The 17,809-nt window shown below is 39.7% G+C and overlaps 2 non-coding genes and 3 pseudogenes across 2 annotated transcripts; all 5 read left to right on the forward strand.

Moving 5' to 3' along the window:
- The first annotated feature begins 664 nt into the window (after positions 1-664).
- On the forward strand, positions 665-857 carry LOC137274832 (U2 spliceosomal RNA). The gene has a single exon (XR_010956219.1). It is a non-coding gene; the product is annotated as a U2 spliceosomal RNA (small nuclear RNA).
- Positions 858-1,841: 984 nt separating this feature from the next.
- Positions 1,842-2,050, forward strand: LOC137274945 (U2 spliceosomal RNA; annotated as a pseudogene).
- Positions 2,051-3,523: 1,473 nt separating this feature from the next.
- Positions 3,524-3,706, forward strand: LOC137274848 (U2 spliceosomal RNA; annotated as a pseudogene).
- A 984-nt stretch (positions 3,707-4,690) lies between these two features.
- LOC137274833 (U2 spliceosomal RNA) lies at positions 4,691-4,883 on the forward strand. Its single transcript, XR_010956220.1, has one exon. It is a non-coding gene; the product is annotated as a U2 spliceosomal RNA (small nuclear RNA).
- Positions 4,884-5,867: 984 nt separating this feature from the next.
- On the forward strand, positions 5,868-6,012 carry LOC137274944 (U2 spliceosomal RNA; annotated as a pseudogene).
- Positions 6,013-17,809: the final 11,797 nt, after the last annotated feature.

Below are 17,809 nucleotides of genomic sequence, written 5' to 3' on the forward strand. Positions count from 1 at the left end.
CATTCTGCCCCGTCGATAACACACGTCTTAAGCGCCAGCTAACCCTAGAAAGTGTTTTCAAGTGGTAAGGAAGTACCAGAAGCCTCGGCGCGTTTCTCCCGGGTCAGTTTACATTGAAATTTCAAAGTTTGTTTAACTTTCATTCCATTTCTTAATTAAAACAACATTTCTAACTAAAATTCACCTACCCTAACATTGTTTTGATACGTGAAATGTATTTAAGTTTAGTGGATTTAGTCCACGCGGTCAGTTGCTGTGTTCTTTTTTTCACGCTTGTCTGGGCGCGACTTTCTCAAAGTCGGGACTGCAGAAACTCTTCCAATTGCTGTCCCCACGCCTCGTTCATTAAGCGCCGATCCACAGGCTCATGGCCCTAGCTGCAGGACGTTTTTCCTACGTCGGCCCGACGTTTTAGCGCAAGCGCTGTTTCTTCAAAGAAATAAATAAGGTTATTTACACATTTTGCTGCCTTGACACAAATTGTCGTATTTCACCACAAAGAAGGTCATTTTGGCCGTGGCCCTCGCCCGTGGTCCGAAATTGCGTGTTTTCGTGCGTGTAATTTTGGAGGTGAATATTTTGAAAGAGGGAATGTAAATATCCAGCCCCTTAATGAGATGCTGTGGGTATAGAGGTATTTTGCCGGCGCAAGCCGACAACCGGCATCGCTTCTCGGCCTTTTGGCTAAGATCAAAGTGTAGTATCTGTTCTTATCAGCTTAATATCTGATACGTCTCCTATTGGAGACATCGATATTAAACTGATTTTTGCAACGGGATGAGGTGCCACGGAGCTTGCTCCGCCCTCATCACGGGTTGACCCGGTATTGCAGTACCTCCGGGAATGGCCCACCACTCATAATACAAATTAAAAAATAGAACCCTTAACTTAGCCCTCTCTTTTTCACATTTCATTTCACTTTTTTCATCTCACTTTGCGCCGTCCCCTCCCTTTTCGCGCGTCCGTTTCACTGGAGGCACCATGCAACCACAGCCAAACTGTAGAAATGGACCCATCCACTCAACCACATTGTACTCCGTCCAAACCAAGCCCCGGGAAGTTCCTCAAAGTGATTTATTTTCCACTTGCAGTTGTTTTGTGTCCCCGTATCCAAGGACGTCGGCCATGATGTCGCACGCCGGAAATTACGTCGTAGACAATCACACCCTCACAACCACATTCTGCCCCGTCGATAACACACGTCTTAAGCGCCAGCTAACCCTAGAAAGTGTTTTCAAGTGGTAAGGAAGTACCAGAAGCCTCGGCGCGTTTCTCCCGGGTCAGTTTACATTGAAATTTCAAAGTTTGTTTAACTTTCATTCCATTTCTTAATTAAAACAACATTTCTAACTAAAATTCACCTACCCTAACATTGTTTTGATACGTGAAATGTATTTAAGTTTAGTGGATTTAGTCCACGCGGTCAGTTGCTGTGTTCTTTTTTTCACGCTTGTCTGGGCGCGACTTTCTCAAAGTCGGGACTGCAGAAACTCTTCCAATTGCTGTCCCCACGCCTCGTTCATTAAGCGCCGATCCACAGGCTCATGGCCCTAGCTGCAGGACGTTTTTCCTACGTCGGCCCGACGTTTTAGCGCAAGCGCTGTTTCTTCAAAGAAATAAATAAGGTTATTTACACATTTTGCTGCCTTGACACAAATTGTCGTATTTCACCACAAAGAAGGTCATTTTGGCCGTGGCCCTCGCCCGTGGTCCGAAATTGCGTGTTTTCGTGCGTGTAATTTTGGAGGTGAATATTTTGAAAGAGGGAATGTAAATATCCAGCCCCTTAATGAGATGCTGTGGGTATAGAGGTATTTTGCCGGCGCAAGCCGACAACCGGCATCGCTTCTCGGCCTTTTGGCTAAGATCAAAGTGTAGTATCTGGGCCAAAAACCCTGACCCGGTCATCTCCTTACGGAGTGTTCAGAGACTCTAGATCTTTATGGCCTTTTGATGTTATTGTGATTATATTTGACTGCTGCTCTTCATTTCACAGATCTACGTGAGGCATCATCTACTTTGTAGTTGTGTGATCTTAAGTGGTCTCCTCACTTTGCCATCATGAGTTACACCGCCGCAGTTAATGAAGGGCCAATTCCAGTGGAGTTTATTGACCAGGATGTTGTCGGTCGAACTCTGAGGATTTATTTGACGGTCAAGGTTTCTTCTACAAGGGAGTTACTTGCTTACCTTAAGAAGAATGTGCCGGAGTTTAACGTGAGCGATTGTCAAGCTGTGTGGAAAACAGAACGGTACGGGAACGTTTACATCACAATGAAGGATCTTAACAGTGCAAAAAGGCTTTTGGATGTACAGTGTGTTTCTGTTGAGCAAGAGAAGATTTATTTTTACAGCTATGGGAAGTACATGGTTTCCTTGAGGGTGCATTGGTTGCACGCCACTGTAAATAGTGCTTTCTTAAAGCACTATTTCTCTCGATATGGAAGAGTGTTAGAGGTGAAGAGGGAGTTTGAGGAGATTGATGGTGTTTGCATCTATTCTGGAGTTCGGATTGTGCGTATGGAATTATTGGAGGAGGAGAAGGAGAGAATACCTCATATTGTCAAGTTTGGTGATAAGCAGAGCATGCTTATTACTGCCCCAGGCAGGATGCCGGTCTGTTTGAAATGCCACGCACATGGACATGTTAGATCCAAGTGTCCTAAGACTGATCAGGTTTCTGTTTCTAAACGGAATGTAGAGGTTGAGCAGGAAGTTGTGAAGGATGTTGTGGAGATTGATTCTGAGGATTCTGAGGATACTGACGACTCGGATATGGAAACAGTGCATTCAGATATAGAGGAGAATACAGAGGAGAGTTCTACGGACAAAAAGCGGAAGTTGACAGATGCTGTTGTGAAAGATCATGAGAGCACTCCAGTGGCAGATAAGAAATCCAGGATGAAGGAAGACACATCTACACCGCCTCTTAGTTGGGCTGAACAGTCAGCTTCATTGGTCGAGGAAGTGAAGAGTGTAGAGAAGGAGGTGTCAGACAGTGTGAAGTTAATTAAGGTGCCGGAACTGTTTGTGACTGCTTGGGCAAAGAAGAACAGGGAGAGGATTAAGAGTAAAAGGCAGGATTGGGACACATTCATTTTTCATGTGAAGCTGGAATGGAAGAAGGAGAAGAACTTATTTGAAGTCATGACCTGTGATAAGGAGATAGAGTCTTGTGTCTCTCAGTATAATGTGAAGCAGAGGACTGTTGTTCGGAAGTGTTTGTTCAGATTGTTGGAAGGAAAGGTGAATCAAAATCAGTCGGACATGATGGGACCAGAAGGTGAATACCTGAAGGAAATCAAGTTAGAGATTCATGCAGGTGAAATACAGTCTTTCTTGGAACCAGTGCTGTGACATTTCCATAGATATTGTACGGACGTTTCAATCAGTGTCATTCTGCCTTTTCATTAATCTACTACTGTTAGAGCTGCCACTTCAATTCTTTTCTTGTGATACATTCTTTTAACAGCTGAAGTGGTAGCTATTGCGCTGTCCGCAATTGTAATTTCGCTGATATTAAATATCTTATCAAAAAGAAAAAAAAAAGTATCTGTTCTTATCAGCTTAATATCTGATACGTCTCCTATTGGAGACATCGATATTAAACTGATTTTTGCAACGGGATGAGGTGCCACGGAGCTTGCTCCGCCCTCATCACGGGTTGACCCGGTATTGCAGTACCTCCGGGAATGGCCCACCACTCATAATACAAATTAAAAAATAGAACCCTTAACTTAGCCCTCTCTTTTTCACATTTCATTTCACTTTTTTCATCTCACTTTGCGCCGTCCCCTCCCTTTTCGCGCGTCCGTTTCACTGGAGGCACCATGCAACCACAGCCAAACTGTAGAAATGGACCCATCCACTCAACCACATTGTACTCCGTCCAAACCAAGCCCCGGGAAGTTCCTCAAAGTGATTTATTTTCCACTTGCAGTTGTTTTGTGTCCCCGTATCCAAGGACGTCGGCCATGATGTCGCACGCCGGAAATTACGTCGTAGACAATCACACCCTCACAACCACATTCTGCCCCGTCGATAACACACGTCTTAAGCGCCAGCTAACCCTAGAAAGTGTTTTCAAGTGGTAAGGAAGTACCAGAAGCCTCGGCGCGTTTCTCCCGGGTCAGTTTACATTGAAATTTCAAAGTTTGTTTAACTTTCATTCCATTTCTTAATTAAAACAACATTTCTAACTAAAATTCACCTACCCTAACATTGTTTTGATACGTGAAATGTATTTAAGTTTAGTGGATTTAGTCCACGCGGTCAGTTGCTGTGTTCTTTTTTTCACGCTTGTCTGGGCGCGACTTTCTCAAAGTCGGGACTGCAGAAACTCTTCCAATTGCTGTCCCCACGCCTCGTTCATTAAGCGCCGATCCACAGGCTCATGGCCCTAGCTGCAGGACGTTTTTCCTACGTCGGCCCGACGTTTTAGCGCAAGCGCTGTTTCTTCAAAGAAATAAATAAGGTTATTTACACATTTTGCTGCCTTGACACAAATTGTCGTATTTCACCACAAAGAAGGTCATTTTGGCCGTGGCCCTCGCCCGTGGTCCGAAATTGCGTGTTTTCGTGCGTGTAATTTTGGAGGTGAATATTTTGAAAGAGGGAATGTAAATATCCAGCCCCTTAATGAGATGCTGTGGGTATAGAGGTATTTTGCCGGCGCAAGCCGACAACCGGCATCGCTTCTCGGCCTTTTGGCTAAGATCAAAGTGTAGTATCTGTTCTTATCAGCTTAATATCTGATACGTCTCCTATTGGAGACATCGATATTAAACTGATTTTTGCAACGGGATGAGGTGCCACGGAGCTTGCTCCGCCCTCATCACGGGTTGACCCGGTATTGCAGTACCTCCGGGAATGGCCCACCACTCATAATACAAATTAAAAAATAGAACCCTTAACTTAGCCCTCTCTTTTTCACATTTCATTTCACTTTTTTCATCTCACTTTGCGCCGTCCCCTCCCTTTTCGCGCGTCCGTTTCACTGGAGGCACCATGCAACCACAGCCAAACTGTAGAAATGGACCCATCCACTCAACCACATTGTACTCCGTCCAAACCAAGCCCCGGGAAGTTCCTCAAAGTGATTTATTTTCCACTTGCAGTTGTTTTGTGTCCCCGTATCCAAGGACGTCGGCCATGATGTCGCACGCCGGAAATTACGTCGTAGACAATCACACCCTCACAACCACATTCTGCCCCGTCGATAACACACGTCTTAAGCGCCAGCTAACCCTAGAAAGTGTTTTCAAGTGGTAAGGAAGTACCAGAAGCCTCGGCGCGTTTCTCCCGGGTCAGTTTACATTGAAATTTCAAAGTTTGTTTAACTTTCATTCCATTTCTTAATTAAAACAACATTTCTAACTAAAATTCACCTACCCTAACATTGTTTTGATACGTGAAATGTATTTAAGTTTAGTGGATTTAGTCCACGCGGTCAGTTGCTGTGTTCTTTTTTTCACGCTTGTCTGGGCGCGACTTTCTCAAAGTCGGGACTGCAGAAACTCTTCCAATTGCTGTCCCCACGCCTCGTTCATTAAGCGCCGATCCACAGGCTCATGGCCCTAGCTGCAGGACGTTTTTCCTACGTCGGCCCGACGTTTTAGCGCAAGCGCTGTTTCTTCAAAGAAATAAATAAGGTTATTTACACATTTTGCTGCCTTGACACAAATTGTCGTATTTCACCACAAAGAAGGTCATTTTGGCCGTGGCCCTCGCCCGTGGTCCGAAATTGCGTGTTTTCGTGCGTGTAATTTTGGAGGTGAATATTTTGAAAGAGGGAATGTAAATATCCAGCCCCTTAATGAGATGCTGTGGGTATAGAGGTATTTTGCCGGCGCAAGCCGACAACCGGCATCGCTTCTCGGCCTTTTGGCTAAGATCAAAGTGTAGTATCTGGGCCAAGGATATCGGTGAGATTGTGCATTCCTAGTGACTTTGTTGTATTCATCTGTTGACTTGTTTTCCTGATTTGCAGATCTACGGGTGGGCATCAGCTTTCATCAGCTGTGTGACCTTCGGGTCTCCCCCCATTTGTTTCCACGTCATGGCGTACCAAGCGGCAACTATTGCTCCTGCGGTCCCACAACGTTTCCTGGACAAGAAGAGATGTGACTCTACGATTCGCATAAAGTCAACGGTACGTAATTTTGACCGGGAAAACATTTTCGATATTCTCAGGAATGCCACTCATAATTCAATTCAAGCCCGGGAAATACTTTCCATTTGGAAAACGGAGACTTCGGGAGTGTGGTTTGTCACCTTCAAACATGAGAATAGGGCAAGATTGATGCTGACGGTTGGGTCAATAGTGTATAGAGATATTAGAATTGACTTCACCCCTTATGATAGAGAAGTAATTGATCTTCGTATTCACTGGATTCATGGTGTCGTGTCGAGCCAGTTCTTGGAATCTTACTTCTCTCGTTACGGCAAAGTCTTGTCTGTGTCGCATGAAACTGCTATAGTGGGTGGGTCTCCAATACAAACAGGAGTCAGAATTGTACAGTTGCAGCTGGATGCTGGTAAGGCTGATACTGTTCCCTACATAGTTCGTTTGGGAGACCGGATGTCTATGCTGGTCACGGCACCAGGTCGGCTCCCTGTGTGCCTCAGGTGCTATCACCTGGGACATACGAGGCCAGATTGTCCTAAGAGCTTTGCAAATAGAAAACGCAATGAGGAGGCAGAACCAGCTATGGCCCCACCCCCGGACTCTGGAGAGCAGATACCAGGGGATGTTCAGGGTGAGTCTATAGAGATGGAGGAGGAAAGTAGTCGGGAGGACACAGTGAACAATGAGGGGCTGACTATAGACAGTGGGGATGATGGTGAGACTGTGCAAAAACCAGGATCTTATGCTGCAGCTGCAGCTGTATCGCCATTAAATTATGGAACTGTAGACAATATGGGTTCACAAGATGGGGTGGATGACATTATTTCACGAGTGGACTCTCAGAATTGGTCAGATGTGAGGCCTAAGCGTGGGTCAAGATCAAAGGCAAAGGGAGGCACGGTTGGGAAAAAGCAGCGCATTTCCTCGATCCCTAAGGGAGTGGCAGACGCTGCGGCGGCCGCAGTAGATCGGTCACCGTCGGCTTCCCGCCGTGTGTCAATTCCTGACAACACTGACCCACCCTAATTCGCTAAAGATTACATGTCGTCCTAAGTTAATGACCTTGCAATGTCCATCACAAACGAGTTAGCACAATGTATAAAACTTTGACGCCCAGGTTCTCCCTGTACGGGGAGTGTAAGTTTGATATTTACTGGATGATTTTCTCGTGTATTAGCGCTAGTTTTGCTGTGGATCCTTTTAACAGGTTGTTCTTTCTTTATGGAACTGAGTATAATGAAATCTATTGCATTATGGGTAATTGTTTAGCATGCTGCTTCTTGCCCCTACTGTATTCGAGTATTGCTCATTTGCATATTGTACGGAAAAATGTTCATACATCAAAAGCAGTGTTTCTAATGTTTCTTTTTTATTTACAGTGTTTCATTAGCTGGGGTAAGTTAACTTTTGGTGAATGCTTTTTGTGTGTATTGAGAATTATTAATTTTCGTTTCTGTAAAAATATAGTGTCAGTTACGTTCTTTGAATGTAACGGTATGACATTTTGGTTTATTTTCTTGTACATGTATGTTGATGTTTTATGCATGATCCGTTCTTTGCTATGTTCAGATTTTGTATATATATGGGTAGTGTGGTTGCTCCTGATTTATTTGGGCAGTTTTGTCGCCATTTGCTGTTGGCATTGGCTGATGAGAAGAGTTATCTGCCTGAGAGCATTATGGGTAATTTTGTACTACTTTAATTTGGGTTTTCCATGTACTTGGGTGTTGCTAATTTGCATATTGTTCGAAAACGATTCTAAATTAAATCTGCATGTACATATTTTCCCGTATAAATTTACTATGTACTTAAGCCTTATTTGTGGCATGCTTTATGAGTGTTTAGGTGTATATTTAGACTTATTTTGTGTATATTTATCTAAACTTATGTGTGTGTGTGTGTTATTTTGTATACGTCATGGTTTCGTGTTATTGCTCACTTTGCAACCTCTCTTAGCTATTGTCTGCATTACGCTTTCATGTATGGTATGTGTTAATATTGTTCAATGCAATCAAACTGTATTTATCCATATTATTTTCTTAAATATGAGTCAGGCTTCGGCGGGTTGTTTTCAAAGAGGTGTTGTACTTAGTTTTGTAATGCTCTTTGCATGCGTGTTTGATGATGCTTTGTGGGTAATTTCTATTTATATTGGATACAGAGGATGTTATATTTTTGTGTGCCTAATTTGCATATTATGGCGAGATGACTATAGAATTTATACATTTGATTTATATCATAATGTAATCAGAGGATGCGTATTCAATTTGTGGTTTATACATATTTTATATGAACTTTTATATATACCTCATCATGTACAGCTTCCTATCAATAAATTGTAATGGACTATTAGATGATACTACTAAATTAAATATATTATCTCATACTTTTGCTAATGATGCCATCGATTTCTTATTTCTTCAGGAGACTCATGTGTATAATTTATCAATTGCTAAAACGTATGAACATAGATTTAATGGGAAAGCCTTTTGGAGTTTTGGGAGTAATTTTAGTCGGGGTGTTGCTTTTATTGTTTCATCTAGAGTTAATTACATTGTAGATTTCTTTTATTATGATATTGAGGGTAGGTTTTTAGTTGTTGATTTAACAATAAATGGATATAATGTGCGATTTTTAAATATGTATGCACCTAATGTTCCTGTTGATAGGGCTAATTTCTTTCATAGCGTTGCTAAATTTTTGGTTACAAATAGGCGTATTGTTCTGGGGGGTGATTTTAATTGTGTTACTAACGTTCAGTTAGATAAAATAGGTGGTAGGCGGGATGCTCAAATTGGGGCAAACATTATTAAGCAATGGGTCTCCGATTTCTCTCTTTTCGATGTCTATCGCTCTCAGTTTCCTGGCAAAGTGGCGGTATCTTGGCGTAATACAGCCGGCGTCGGGTCCCGTCTTGACCGGTTCTATATTTCCTCTTCTCTGCGCTCTACTGTTGTATCTGCAGATATTTCTCCATGTAGTTTTTCTGACCATGATTATGTGTCGTTTAAGCTGAAAGATTTTGCCGGCATTAGTTATGGTTTGGGTTATTTTAAATGTAATAATTCATTATTAAATGATTCTTTTAAGGCCTTATTTGCGGGCTTTTGTTTAAATCATATTCCCCCCTTAGAGTCCATAACTTTGGATTGGTGGGATGCCTTTAAGGTTGAAATTGTGTCCTTTTTGAAGTTATTTGGGTCAGTTCAAAAATCACAGCGGGCATCCCTTCGTAATGATTTAGTCAGTCAATATAAAACATTATGCCGTGCTGAATCTTTACATCCTGGACTGTATACAGACCAAATTGCGGCTGTTAAAAAACAATTAAAGGATTTGGAAATACTGGAATTTAATGGTCATTTAGTTCGATCTAAGGCTAAAGACCTTGAAATTGGTGAAAGGCCTTCCAGTTATTTTCTGCGCAAGGAAACTCAGAGAGGTACGAAAAAATCTATCAGTTCAATTTTAGACTCTCAAGGCCGTAAAGTAACAACCTCTCGTGAAATCATGGGCGTTTTTGTTGATTTTTATAGCGAACTCTTTGGCTATGAGCCTATTGATGATGAAATTTGTGAACGTTTCCTTGCTGATTTACCGGCGCTTCATTCGGCTGATTCGGCTTCACTGGAAGGGGACATAACTCGTGATGAAATTCTAAAGACCCTTAAGGCTATGGAGAATAATAAATCTCCCGGTCCGGATGGGCTTACTAAGGAGTTTTATGTGTCTACTTTTGATGTACTTGGTGATGTGCTTCTCCGTGTCTTTCAGCTGTCTTTTCAAGAACAATCTCTTCCTAATTCTTCTAAAACTTCTTATATTTCTCTTATATGTAAGGATGTTAATAATGCTGATAATGTTCGTAACTGGCGTCCTATTTCTTTATTAAATGTTGATGTCAAAATTGTATCTAAATTATTATGCACACGTTTAGGCAATGTTATAGGAAGTATTGTGCATATGGATCAAACCTGTGCTGTACCTGGTCGCTCTATTCATGACAATTGTCATCTAATTCGTAATGTGCTAGATTATGTAGATCAAAAAGATTTACCTTGTGCTTTTATTAGTTTGGATCAAGAGAAAGCCTTTGATAGGGTTTCTCATCAGTTTATGTTTAGAGTACTGGACCGTTTTGGCTTTGGTCCAAAATTTCAAAAATGGGTCAAAATTTTGTATACGGACATATCTAGTGCGGTAATAATAAATCAGCACATTTCACAGCCGTTTTCTATAACGAGGTCTGTCCGGCAGGGGTGTGGTTTATCTCCGTCCCTGTATGTCTTAGCATTAGAGCCTCTGTTAATGTATATTCGGAAAAAAACTGAAATTGTTGGTGTCAAATTACCAGGTACTGATGATTCGGCAAAAATATCTGCATTTGCTGATGATGGACTGGGATTTTGTACCACAGATGCTTCTATTGGACAACTTTTAGAATCATATCATCTTTTTAGCAAGGCGTCTGGCTCCAAATTAAATCTTAACAAAACTCACGGCATTTTCGTTGGTAAATGGCGTAATAGATCAGACCACCCTTTCGGTATTTCTTGGATTGAGCATTCTAAAATAGTTGGAATTATGACAGGTAGAAATGTCAATGCGGACGATCAATTCCATCCTATACTATCTAAATTTCGAAGTGTTTTAAATGGTGCTAAAGGACGCTCTATTTCTATTTTTGGCAAAACTATTGTGTGCAATGTCATGGCTTTGTCTAAGTTGTGGTACCGAGGGGCGGTATCACCCTATTCAAAACATTATGTCGAACTCTTTCAGAGGGAGACTTTTCGGTTTATTTGGAATTCCACAGCTGAGCCTATTCGGAGGTCTGTTTGTTATAAATCAACTTTAGACGGGGGGATGGGTGTTGTACACATCCAGTCTAAATTGCAGTCTTTCTATCTTAAGCATATTCAAAATCTGTTTCATTCCTCAGCTAAGTGGACCTTTTTTGCGAAATACTGGTTAGGGATGTCCTTACGTCACTATTGTCCCTCACTTTCTTCTTTACTATTCCCACACTCTGAGACGATGTCGGCTTTCTATCAGGGTTGTTTTTTAGCTGTCAAACGTTTTGAGGCTGTTCATTCGGATTTCCTGATAGATATGTTTCAATTTACTACGAAACAATTTTATGAAGCACTCATAAAATCAATTGTGGAAAATAAAGTTGAAACGTTGTATCCACGTATTCCTTTCCGGCTTGTTTGGCTTAATTTGCATAATCACTTCGTGGATTCACTTTCTAAATCAGTTAATTACCGTCTCATCTATGATTCTCTCCCCTTAGGGTATACTCTCTATACTCGGGGAATGTCTGTCACTCCAAACTGTCCACTCTGTCGTATAGCAATAGAAACTTCTGATCATCTCTTCATCTATTGCTCGTGTGTTGAGGTTTTGTGGGATATCGTTTTCCAGTGGTTAGATCAATTGTCATTTGGTTTATTAAAACGATCTAACGAAGTTATTCGATTTAACTTGGTTCCCAAAATTCCAAATTCCTATCAAAAATCAATGTGCATCTATCTTTTAACTTTGGCAAAATACACTATTTGGCTGGTTCGAAATTCTAACAAATTTGAGCACTCAAAATTAAATGGAAATGATATCATGTTACGTTTTTTGTCTGTCCTTAGGACACGTATCAGGGTCGACTTCTATCGCTTATCTTTTACTGTTTTCTCTAACTATTGGCTGTCTACTTCAATATTTTGTTCAGTCGATGGCAATCATAAATTATCTTTCAATTTGTAAATTTTGATATACTGTTTACTGCTGTTTTATCAAACTGTAATTTAGTGTAATAATTCTGTATAATTGCCATGTTTGTGCCGTAGCCGTAGTCGGCATTTGTTAAATCATGTACATGGGAATGTGTGTACTTGTCCCGTGTCTATTGAATTATTATGTGCATGTGTAAATATGGTGATATGTTATACAAATATGTAAAAATGGTAACTTTCTATTTCGTTCATGCTCTTCCTCTGTAGTTTATTTTATTGTTAATGCTGCAGGGCTCAACTCTTTCCTGTGATAATTTTAGGCCGCCCTGCAGCAACCGCGCTGTCCGCGTGTGTTAAAATTAAATTTGTAAATAAATTTTATCAAAAAGAAAAAAAAAAAAAAAAAAAGTATCTGTTCTTAGAGTTGGTTCCATCATCATCATCAAGTGGATTCCAGAGGTGATTATAGTTTTGAACTGTTTTGTGTGACATTTTACTGCTGCTTATTAATCTCTCTCCCAGGTCTACGGGTGGGTGCTGGTACTCTTAGTACCAGAAGACCTTGACTGGTCGCCCCCCATTCAACTTCATCAGTATGGCGCTGGCTTCAGCACCAGTTTATCAGCCTGTGGAGCGGAAGTTTAGGAATGAAGCTCTCTACGATTGCACCGTGAGGATCGAGTCGAAGGTAAGACCTTTTACTCGAGAGACAGTGTATGAGTGCCTGCATAAAGCTATTCCTGGTTTGGATGCAAGACACATTGATTCCATGTGGAATACTAATCAAAGTGGTGTTCTCTATATTACCTTCAAAGATAGGAGAAGGGCCAGATTATTGCTGGATGCAGGCTCCTTGCCATTTAATGATGGAAGTATGACATTTGTCTCCTATGAGGAGAAGTTACATAATATAAAAGTTCACTGGCTCCATGATGATGTGAAAGATTCGTTTCTGGGTACATTCTTTAGTGGCTTTGGAGAAGTGACGGCAATTTCAAGGGAACAGATAAAGATTGATGATGCTTGGGTTCGAACAGGTGTCAGGAATGTTCAGCTCAAAATGAAACAGGGTACCATTGATGATCTTCCTCACATTGCCAAACTTGGTGATGGGATGACTATGCTGATAGCAGCACAAGGCAGAGCTCCACTGTGTTTGAGATGTGGTTTCAAGGGTCACATGCGCAGTTTTTGTACCAGAGATCCAAGTGAGTTCTTTGATAAGTATAGATTTACAAGAGAAAAGGAAGATCAGGAAAGGCGGAAACAACAGAAAGTTACGGAAAAGTCCAGGAAGGGGGATAAGGCAGATGTTGAAAGTTCACAACCCAGTAGAAAGTCTGGTCTATCTGACTTATGGTCAGATGATGAGTTGTATGGCCGAACCAATATCCCTTCTGAAAGTGAGGTGGCAGATAGATCTGAAAGTTCAAGGAAAGATGTTGTATCTGGTAAAGAGGGCCTAAAATCCAGTGAGGTTCCAGAGTGCACAGTGGTTGTTGCAGATATTTGTGTGGGTCAAGAGACAGGTCACATAGATACAGATTTAGACATAGATATGTCTGAGCAACAGAGTGTTTCTGATAAAGTTAAAGGTACACCAAGTTCAGCGCAAGAGATTGTTATTACTGACTCTGACAGAGAGGCATTGATTCAGTATGCTAAGGACAGTGATTCTAGTCAGTCTCATGCTCCTAAGAGAAAAACTAGATCCAAAAGTAGGTCTAGGGCTGGAAAGGTTCAGAGAACTCCTAACCAATCTACATCGGTTGAAAGAGTGAAGGCACACAGTTCTGTAGTAGAGCAGACTGATTCACAAGTGGATATTGAGAGTGAGGCTGGGGGTGGTGACGTGTAATTAGATTGTTCAATGCTGATGACCAAAGCAAAGCCCCTCGATAATGAAACTGATCAATGGACAAAAACACAAACGCATTGGCTTATCCTCTCTGAGGAGTAAATATTATGGAGTAATATTATTCACATTTTTGTGGGATTATCATGTATATATTGGAGTTTATACAAATCCAAAATGTATAACATAACATCAATAAATTGCAATGGATTGTTGGATGATTCTCAAAAAGTAAATATTTTAGCTCATAAATTTAATTCCAATATTGATGTATTATTTTTGCAAGAAACTCATGTATACAATCTTCAGTTAGCGCAGTTTTACGAATCAAGATTTAATGGTAAAGGATTTTGGGCGTTTGGTACCAATAGAAGTAAAGGAGTGGGCATTATAATCAATAATGCTATTAATTTTGTAGTCAATCAAATTCGTTTTGATGTTGATGGTCGGTACATTTTAGTGGATTTAGTAATTAATGGCAAAAGTGTACGGTTCATAAATATCTATGCTCCTAACAATGCAGCTGACAGAGTTGAATTTTTCAAACAAATATCTAGATATCTAGTTACCAATAAGGTGTTAGTTATAGGTGGAGATTTTAACTGTGTTTTGAATACCAAACTTGATAAGGTAGGGGGCAATCAAAATAGTAATCAAGCAGGTAGTAACATTATTAAACAATGGCTATATGACTTTTCTATATTTGACATTTTTCGTTCTTTCTTTCCAGATACGGTGGCGGTTTCTTGGCGAAATTCTTCTGGTGTTGGGTCCCGGCTTGATCGATTCTATCTATCTACTTCCCTACTGTCCGCTGTTGAAACTGCAACAATTTCCCCGTGTTCCTTCTCTGACCATGACTACGTGTCGGTAAGATTAAAAGATTTTGATGGCATAGATTTTGGTAATTCTTACTGGAAATGTAATAACAGCATATTTGATGAAGCTTTTAGGCACTTAATTTCGGGATTTTGTAATACTCATATTCCAAGTTTAAGTCAAATTACTTTGGATTGGTGGGATACTTTTAAACAAAAACTTAAAAAGTTTATCAATTCAATACAAATTCTTAAAAAATCTGCAAAAGTATCTCTTCGTAAAGATTTAGAAAAGCAATATCATAATCTATGTCGTGCTGAATCTCTCCATCCCGGATCATATATTGATCAAATTCGTGAAGTCAAAAAGCAACTTAATGATTTGGAAAATTTGGAATTTAAAGGACATCTTATCAGATCTAAAGCTAAAGATATTGAAACTGGTGAAAAACCTTCTAGCTATTTTTTACGTAAGGAAGTAAAGAGAGGTAAAGGAAAATCTATATCTTCAATTTTAGACCCTTCTGGCGCTTCCGTAAAATCCTCTCAGGAAATCATGGGTGTTTTTGTTGATTTCTATTCTGATCTTTTGGCTGAAGAACCCATTGATGATGAAATATGTAATGACTTCCTTACTGATTTGCCACAACTTGATTCGAAACATTTGGACATTCTAGAAGGTGAAATTACAAAAGGTGAAATTCTAAAGGCCCTTAAGGATATGGAAAATAATAAATCTCCGGGTCCGGATGGTCTTACCAAGGAGTTTTATTTGTTTACCTTTGATATTCTTGGTGATGTCTTGCTACGTCTCGTGCATTTGTGTTTTTCCGAACATTCTTTGCCTAAGTCGTCTAAGACTTCTTATATTACTCTATTGTGTAAGGATGTTAATCATTCCGAAAATGTACGTAATTGGCGTCCCATTTCTTTATTAAACGTTGATACTAAATTCATCTCAAAAATCTTATGCACTCGTTTAGGAAAAGTAATGGGTGATATAGTTCATCTGGACCAATCCTGTGCCATACCAGGCAGATCAATTCAGGATAATTGCCATTTAATTCGTAATGTGCGGGATTACGTGGATCAGAAAGATATTCCATGTGCTTTAATAAGTTTGGATCAAGAAAAGGCCTTTGATAGGGTCTCCCACAAGTATTTATTTAAGGTATTGGACGCATTTGGCTTTGGTCCTAATTTCAAAAAGTGGGTTAAAATTCTGTACACTGACATATCCAGCTGTGTAATTGTTAATCAGCACATTTCTCGGCCTTTTCCGGTTACGAGGTCTGTCAGGCAAGGGTGTGGGCTTTCCCCATCCTTGTATGTGTTATCGCTGGAACCTCTACTTCATAAAATTCGTAAAACTCAAGGTATTAAAGGTATACAGATTCCAGGTACTGATGATTCAGCCAAAATATCAGCTTTTGCTGATGATAGTCTTGGATTTTGTACAACAGATGCTTCAGTCAAAAACCTTTTAGATCTGTATCATACGTTTGGAAAGGCATCTGGGTCAAAACTGAATATGGGAAAAACCAAAGGAATTTTTATTGGTAAATGGCAAAATAGATCTGACCACCCTTTCGGAATTTCTTGGATCGACCAGTCCAAAATTGTTGGCATTATAACAGGCAAGACGGTTAATGATGATGACATTTTTCATCCAATATTGTCTAAATTTCGTACAGTTCTAAAGTCTTGTAAGGGGCGCTCTATATCTATTTTTGGGAAAACTGTACTGTGCAATGTTTTAGGACTATCTAAACTGTGGTATTGTGGAGCAGTTACCCCGGTTTCAAATTATTATGTTGAACTCTTTCAGAGGGAGACATTTCATTTTATTTGGCAGTCTAAGGCTGAACCTATTCGGCGCTCTGTTTTGTATAAATCCATTTTTGAAGGGGGCCTTGATGTTATTCACATCAAGTCAAAATTACAATCCTTTCAAATTAAACATATTAAAAACCTGTTAACAGGAAGTTCAGCAAAGTGGACATATTTTGCAAAGTATTGGGTTGGTATGTCCTTACGTCTGTATTCTTCATCTTTTATGTCTTTACTTATTCCTCACTCTGAGACAATGCCTTTGTTTTATCAACAGTGTATTCAGGCTGTAAAATTATTTGAATCAATTGTTTCTAATCCAGTGAAGGACATGTTCAATTTTAATACTAAACAATTTTATGAATGCTTCCTTCAAAAAGTTACTGAAAATACTATTGAAAGGTTATATCCACAAATTAATTTTCGGCTCGTTTGGCAAAATCTACATCATTCATTCGTGGATATTATTCCAAAATCTGTAAATTTTCGTCTCATCTATAATTCTCTTCCTTTAGGGTATATCTTACATACCCGTGGTATGTCTGTCTCTCCGGACTGTGTCTTATGTCGATCTGGAGTTGAGACTTCAGATCATCTTTTTATATCCTGTCCTTGCAGTGTTGTCTTGTGGGATATCGTTTTCCCATGGCTAAATGTTTTATCATCTGGTTTAATTAAAAAGTGTCATGAAGTCATTAAATTTGGTGTATTGCCACATATTCCCAATCATCAGAAATTTGCTGTTTGTGTGTATTTGATAGCTTTGGCAAAATATTCTATTTGGGTTATTAGAAATTTAAATAAGTTTGAGCACAAACAGCTCAGTGGGAACGATATTGTATTGCGTTTTTTGTCACTTCTTAAAACACGTATTCGGGTTGATTTCTTTAGGCTATCAGTATCTTCTTTTGCCAAGCACTGGCTTTCTTCCCCTTTCTTCTGTAAAATTAATTCTAACAATCAACTTCATTTTATATTTTAACTGTTTTCATTGCAGAATTTATTATCCAATAATCCTATTGTATCCATTTATTGATAATACTGACTGTGATGTTTATCATGCTTATGTTGTTGTAAAGACTAATTGTAAATATATCGAGTATCTAAATTATTTAGATGTCTCTGTCCTTTCTTGTTACGGTATGTTCAACTTCATGTGTGTGCAGGGGTATAATATATGTACATATGTATGTGTGTCCAATCTAGTCTAGATTATGAATATATATGGTTATGAATTAATGTGTTTATGTTGTTTCAATTGTAATTGTATGTAACGAGAGTATAATATATACTGTTAATGTTGGAATAATATACATTTATTTAAAAGGTCAAATCATTAAATTCTTCCTGTCTCTAGTACTATTTTGTTAGGGTTGCCATCCCTTAATTCTGTGATAGATTTTATTTATTAGAAGGGATGGTAGCCATTTGCACTGTCTGCAAATGT

Source organism: Haliotis asinina, chromosome 2 (assembly GCF_037392515.1).
Source record: "Haliotis asinina isolate JCU_RB_2024 chromosome 2, JCU_Hal_asi_v2, whole genome shotgun sequence".
Taxonomy (NCBI): Eukaryota; Metazoa; Mollusca; class Gastropoda; order Lepetellida; family Haliotidae; genus Haliotis; species Haliotis asinina.